The sequence below is a fragment of the Triticum dicoccoides genome, chromosome 5A (assembly GCF_002162155.2).
Source record: "Triticum dicoccoides isolate Atlit2015 ecotype Zavitan chromosome 5A, WEW_v2.0, whole genome shotgun sequence".
NCBI lineage: Eukaryota > Viridiplantae > Streptophyta > Magnoliopsida > Poales > Poaceae > Triticum > Triticum dicoccoides.
The window spans coordinates 383,804,559-383,812,219 of NC_041388.1; the positions used below are offsets into that span (position 1 = coordinate 383,804,559).

Sequence of the window (7,661 nt, forward strand, 5' to 3'; positions counted from 1 at the left end):
TTTTGGAAAATTGATGAAATTTTTTCTAATTCATGATTTTTTCTAAAATCTGTGGACTTCCGAGAAAAAACACATTTTTGTCAAAAGAAACCACGCTTTCCTAAAATGTTTTCATATAATTTAAATATCTACGCAGCTACTGTTCTTATGTATCGTCACGCTGCAATGTTTCATATATTCATAGTAGCTTGAGTGGTCAGCCAACCACTTACTGGAGGTATGGATTGTGAGTTCGTTTCCACGTGCAGCGCCATATATGTCCGAGTTTTCTTTTTTCGCGCTACTACCGGTGTGTTCGTGGGCCTGGCCCATACCAGCAGGCGCGTGGGCGCCAGAAACTCCAACCGGCGCTGAAGACCGACTTCTGCTACATCCAACAACTAAATGGTAGTCTCAGTCATGGATTCCACGTCATCAACCACATGCTGGAGTACAGAAGGGATCGGCGGAAACTTCACATGTCACCTAAATCCGGCGACGCCAATATTCTGCAATGGGCCAAGAAACTAGGAAATGTACCGGATCATCAACTTTGAGGGGAGTTCTATCACATCCAGCGTGAACTTGCCCAAGTCATCATGAAGGAGGTCATAAAAAAACAGGGATGTTCTACGAAGAAGGGCAAATGTCGCAGGAAGACGTCCGAACACGCGTAGCCGCTCAGCGTCTCGACCTGAAGCCTTTCATGCAGCTCGGACCATTCCTCCCTGATTTGGAAGAACGACACAACATGTTGGAGTGATTGACGATGATAATGTGTCTGTTTAATCACTACTTTCTCTATGATGAAACTTTGAACTTATGCACGACGAAACTTTGTGATGTAATTAAACTGTCCTCCTCAACTAGCATAGATCACTCTAGTAAATTAGTCTGGGTATGATGAACTTTGTTATTTATGTTTACGATATGTTGCTTCTACTTTTACTAACTCTGTCTTTTTGTGTTGCTCAACTATATATTATGTTGCATATTATCGATGAATTCATCATGTGCCGATGCAGGTATATAGATCATCGATGGCGAAGAAGTGTTACGCCGTGTATGTAGGGAAGGTTCTAGGAGTGTGCGACGAGTGGCCAGAGTGTGAGACCCAAGTGTCAGAGTTCTCGGGCGGCAACCAGAGAGGTTTGATAGCAGACGCGAAGCAAAAGCTAGTTACTTGAGGTTCAGGCTTGCGCGAGAGAGGGATCGATACCGGTGCCTCAAGTACTACATTATCGCACTCTTGCTCATAGTGATCGCTCTTCTCTTCTGTATCATAGTTTAGATATAGATGATGAAACATGTGTATGTGATGACCATGCAGTTGCTTGTATTCGAGACATGTTGCATAACTTGTATCGCTATATTGAGATGATGATGAGAGACATCATTTGTGTTGGACGATGTGATGATATGATGAGACTATTATGTGTATAACATGATGAGAATATTGTTTGTTTATGATATGATTACACTACTGTATTAAATCTGTACAAATACATCGCAAATACGTGGCAAAAAAAAATTATGCGTAACGCTAGCAGTAACGCTGGTTAAAAAGTAGTGGCACCGGTAGGTTAGGAGCGCGGGGTGGAGTCCCGCGCTACAGCTATATAGCAGTAGCGTTGGGCAGACCAACGCTACTACTACAAGTTAGTTGTAGCGCCATAGTAGTAGCGCGGCCACTTATGCTACTGGTAGGCAAAAGCCGAGCGCTACTGCTAGGGTTTTCTCTAATAGTGACGGCAGCACGGTGGATATGCCGTTAGAGGGCACTTGACCTATAGAATCTGTTGTTGTTCGGTTAATTGCAGTGGGATTGACCACGTGACAGAATATACCAAGTTTCCTTTGTAAGTGGTGTGTGTTTTATGATATACTTGGCTTACTGGGGGCTCGCAGTTGCCGTGTGGTTTCAGAGGGTACTCGGCTCGCAGTTGCTGTCTGCCGTTGCTGTGTGTATTTTGGAAGGTACTCGGCTTACACTAGGTTAAGCGGAGTACCCGAGAAAAAAATTGAAAAAACACTAGGCAAGATGTGTTTTAGTACTCCTTCCGTTTTTAAATATTTGTGTTTTTAGAGATTTTAAATGGACTATCACATATGGATGTACATAGACATGGTTTAAAATGTAGATTTACTCATTTTGCTCCATATGTAGTCACTTGTTGAGATCTCTAGAAAAACAAATATTTAGAAACGAAGGGAATACCATGCATGCATAGGCGCCGGAAAAAGATGTGATAAAAAGAGAATAGTGAGAGAAATGCAAAAAAAAAGAGAGGAAAAGTCAAAGTTTTACTAGAAGCCAACTGGTGTTTGCTCGTTGCATGCAATTGCAAACCCAATCCCTTGGCGAAATGAACTGCGCTAGCAATTCGGATACGAACTGAAGACGGGAAGCACTATTAATCAAGGAAGATCGATGTTTGCGTGGCGAAGTCGTGCGTTTGACAGAGAGAAATCCATTGGATTAGATCGATCGTTTGCGTTCCCTTGACAGAGAGATCGTGCAGTGCATGGATGGAGACTCGCGTGCGTTTCCAAACGAGCTGAATCCCAGCTCCCAGAACGCGCGGTCGTTCTACGCTGACGTTGCACCGTCACGAGACGCTTACGGACCGTATATACACTAGATGCGTACGCTAGCAATCCGTATACAAACTGAAGACGCTCCTGAGTCCGAAGCACTCTAGTAGTGTATTGATCAAGGAAGGCACGTACATAGCCCTGTGTCGCGATCCACCCATATATACCTACCTAGCTAGGGTTGCGCACCTACGGACCTTCCTTAGCTAGACATCCGCTAGCTAGCTCTGATCAAGGGAAGGCGATTGAATAATGGCCGGCCATGAGGAGCTCTTTCTCGTCGGCTCCACCTTCAGTCCCCAGGATCACGAGCTCATCAACCAGTTCCTCCGCCAGAAGATCGAAGGAGCAGACCTAGGCCGCTTCAGCAGCTTCATCCACGAAGCCGACGTCTACTCCGCGCCACCTGGGGACCTCATCGAGAACCGTGCCCACGCGCCTGGCTCCGACAAGGACGACGGCAAAGGAGGCGTGTGGTACTTCTTCTCACCGGTCCGTCGTCACCAGACCAAAGGTGGCCGCAGCAGAAGGCGACAGCGTGTCGTCGACGACGACGAGGGTTACAACTGGCACTCGGAGAAGAGCGAGCCCGTGCTAGACACTCAAGGTAAACGGGTCGGCTTCACTGACAAACTTTCCTTTGGGATCAAGAGGCCTGGAGCAGCCAGAACCAGGCTTGGGTGGTGCATGAAGGAGTACGGCCTCGACCACGACGACGAACAAGACGGTGCGGCCGGACTGGTGCTATGCAAGATCTACGTCTCTCCCCACAAGAGGGAGATTACCTACGCGTCCGTAATCAATGCCCCCGGTTCCAAGAAGAAGAGGAAGGCGGCCGCCGACGTCCAACATCCGGAGGCTCCACGCCCGAAAACCCCACGCCGCCAAGAAATGTCCATCCAAGAAGAAGAAGAAGAAGCCGGCGGGACGCTTCGGGAGTTCGAGCGTTCGTTCATGTCCGACCAAGACGAGACGTTGCCCCCCGGAGTAGTGGACGACTGCAGCGTGGATCCAAGCGGCTTTTTCACCGACATGCTTCCAGAATTAGGACTGACGCTCCAGGGAAATACCAAGGCGTCCGAGCATGGCAGCGACTGTACATTGGAGGAGTCCTTAGCCGGCGAATATGGCGACGTCCACCAAGACGTTGAGACGGCGGAGGAGGATGACGGCACCTTCTAGTGCACATGGGAGGAGATGTTCGGCGACAACATGGAAGTGGCATGCCCTGCCCCGCCGACGGCGTCGTTGCACGTGAGGACCGAGTGTGCGTGTGTGTGACGGAAACTGCGGAATTTGCATCCCAGTGTGCGTGTATGTCTTGTTGATTGCACATTGTTGATGAACAAGCCATCCATATGTGCAGCAGATTAAGTAATTGATATTCTTTATCATATATTCATATTAGACTACGTAATGATTAGTGATACAATTCCTAAGCGTGAAATAAATAGTTGACGAATCAAAAACAAAATCCTGTCTGATGAGATCGGTGCATGTACTTTGCTGCAAGAACACCTAGCTCTAAAGCATTATGTTTATCGAAAAGTGTAAGCATTCTTTTTTTTTTTGTGAACAGGCCTAATCCCAGCCATTTCCATTAGTCCTCATAAAGGATATACATCTGCCCAGCATACAAAGGTATCGAGGAAATGAGAACGGGAAGAAATGGGTTTAAAGCACTAACAAGAAACCCACCGTGCATTGATGGCGTCCACGCATGCACTATGGTGCAAAAACCTGATGGTGATGGCACCTAACCACTAGCCTAACAAGTTCAAAAGAGCCAACATCTAGCAAATCAGTAGCAAAAGAACGTAAACTAACAATATATGACCGCTAAAACGCCCATGAAGGCAACAATGGAAGTTCAATGTAGCAGTGTGAACATTTTGAGCAGCAGCACTGTAGTGGGACAGGCAGAGGCTGGAGCAATTTCACACTTGTATTCATTCACAGAGATTACATTATATACCAGTACAGGAGCACAACGTGCGAGGCCTAACAAACTAACCGAAGTCCCTACTAGCTAGCTGCATGCGATCAGGATGGAGAGAGTGGCGCAGGCAGTTACAGGAGGGACGTGGTCACGTCGGTGCTGCATGTGTGGATGCATGATTCCAACACCCCCCCGCAGTCTGAGTGGCGGCGTCGACGATGCACAGGCTGGAGCGGAAATCGGCAAACGCTGCAGCAGGGAGCCCCTTTGTCCGCGAACTGCTGGCTGGTTGGTACATGATGAACACGAATGTGGCCGAGCGCAACCTTCTCGCGGACAAAGTGCACATCTAGCTCCGCGGATACATTGTCGCAAAAGATGACTGTGGCCTTGCCCAGATCAGAGTGTAGCTTGTGAAGGAGTTGACGCACCCAGCAACATTCAGCAACCGCATTTGCCACGGCTCGGTATTCAGCTTCGGCACTCGACCGAGAGACCGTAGGCTGCCGCTTGCTTGACCAAGAAATGAGTGTGTCGCCAAGGAAGACACAGTATCCCGAGGTCTAGCGACGGGTGTCCGGACAGCCGGTCCAATCGGCGTCGGTGTAGGCGACGAGCTCAGTTGGCGAGGAGGCAGCAATGAAGATGCCGTGGGAGGTAGTGCCGCAGACATAGCGCAATATGCGCTTAACCATGGCCCAGTGTGGTTGACGTGGGGTGTGCATATGTAGGCAGACTTGTTGCATGGCGTATGTCAGGTCTGGGCGCGTGAGTGTTAAGTATTGAAGAGCGCCGGTGATGCTGCGATAGAAGGCGGCGTCGTCAGCCGGCTCGCCGGCAGCAGCAGAGACTTTGGCCTTGGTGTCAACGGGCGTCGGGGCGGGGTGACATGTGGTCATGCCAGCACGCTCAAGCAGCTCTTCGGCGTACTGTGCTTGGTGCAGAAGAAACCCACGAGGAGAGCGCTGTACTTGGATGCCGAGGAAGAATTTGAGCGTCTCCAAGTCCTTGAGGGACACGGCTGCGTGTAGGCTGCTGATGAGCTGATGAGCCGGGGGCGGGAGGGGCGGGAGCCGGTGGGGGCGCCACGGTGGGCACGGGCGCGGCGGGAGCACGAGCCGCGGCGTGGAGAGCGGTGGCCGGCTCGTGAGCCGCGGCGCGATCGATGCGCCGCTCCTCCTAGAGAAGATAAGAGCGCGCCTGGAGGAACGTCGGGAGCTTCGTCTCGTCGTACGTCATGGTGGAGATGGCGTGGCTGAACTTGTTGGAGAGGCCACGCAACATGTTGGAGACGAGGCCGCGATCCGTGACGCCCATGTCACAGTCGCGGAGCGTGTCGGCCAGCGTTTGCAGGCGGGTGAAGTACTCCATGACGGAGAGATGCTCCTGACGAAGGGAATGGAACTCCTCGAGGGCGATGAGGCCGCGCTGGGTGCGGTTGTCCAGAAAAAGGATGCAGATGGCTGTCCAGAGAGTGTACGCAGAGGGTTGGTCCTGCGGAACCATACCTTGAAGCTCCGCGGAGACCATGGTGTACAGCCAACATACGATGCACCAATCGACTTGGGTCCAGGCGACATCGTGACGACGGCTTTTGGCGATGACTGTGCCGTCGATGTGATCGGAGATGCCGTACGACATGAAGAGAGAATAGAAGAAGGAGCACCAGAGTTTGAAGTTTGGAGGATTGAGGTGGAGGGTGACGGGGATCTGGCCATGGATGTTGAGGGTGAGAATTGTGGAGAGGCGAACAGAGAGAAGGCTGGGTGGTGTGACGAACGGATACCATGTAGTGGGACAGGCAGAGGCTGGAGCAATTTCACACTTGTATTCATTCAGAGAGATTACATTATATTCAGAGAGATTACATTATATACTAGTACAGGAGCACAATGTGCGAGGCCTAACAAACTAACCGAAGTCCCTACTAGCTAGTTGCATGCGATCAGGATGGAGAGAGTGGCGCAGGCAGTTACAGGAGGGACGTGGTCACGTCGGTGCTGCATGTGTGGATGCTTGATTCCAACAAGCACAAATCATAATCAGTTAATAACATTGTCTAAAAGCATCGCCACCCAATTTTTCAAAGGCCTCAACTTTCCCATCTTTCTTAGACTCGCCCATCTTTCTTCGTGAGATATATGTTCGATCCATCATCTTAGCCTGATCGTTCCGAACACTAGCCTGCAAGCCAGCAGCATACAATGCGGGTGGTCCAATTGTTGGTTTGTCAACCACATCCCTACCTCTCCGGTTTTCCGAGAATATCGATCCGTCCTCCCTAGATCTTGAACTGGCGAGAGAGACCATGGCAAGGAAGGCCAGCAAGGTCCGAGTGGTGGACCGGTGGTGCCGTGGCAGCATCGCGTGCTAGTGCCATTTGAAAACTCGTATCAAGCAGCCTAGTGTAGTGCTAATTGGACTGTTTTTTTTACAACAACCACAAAAGTTATATCTACCTTGTACTCTCATTAAAAATAATGAATAATCTTTTGCTTGAAATAAAAACTACATCATGTATTTAGCCAAATTATCTTTAAGCTACTTCAGGAAACCATTAAGCTACCCATGTACTACAAAACTAATAAACTTAATATTTATCATAAAAAAAGAAAAATATTTAGTAGAAGTTTAAGCTCTAATGACCATTTAGGGTGGAATCGAACATTGCATAAAAACTAGTTTATCTTTTTTGTTTGGCAGTTGATTATTTAAGGTTGGCCAATACACTCCTTGTACCGATGAAATTTGACCGAGTACCTTTGGCCTCCCAGGAGCCCTTCAAAGGATTGGAAGGTGCAAAAAGAATTCATGGGTTTTCTTTGGCATTGAGACGCATCATTAAGCCCCGACACTATAGTAATCATCAATAAAGTCTTCTATTGTGACCCCCTCCCCCTAATTCCATTGATGAAGGAAATGTTATGCTTGCAAGGTTTCCTGATACTTGAAATTCTCTACATATGCATGTCCTCACATCTAGATCCACAAATTGTCGCTCGCCATCTTCACCGCCTAACTCACTATGTTTTCATGTGATCAATCCTCTCATACTCTAAAAAAGACGAGGCACAAGAGCACACTGCACAATCGACCCGTACGCCCAAGAAACTTTGGCAGCTGAATAGAGTCTGTCATATACGCAAAT

At 48.9% G+C, this 7,661-nt stretch overlaps 1 pseudogene; it reads left to right on the forward strand.

Annotated features, from left to right (window-relative positions):
* Nucleotides 1-2,836: 2,836 nt before the first annotated feature.
* Nucleotides 2,837-3,855, forward strand: LOC119296743 (annotated as a pseudogene).
* Nucleotides 3,856-7,661: the final 3,806 nt, after the last annotated feature.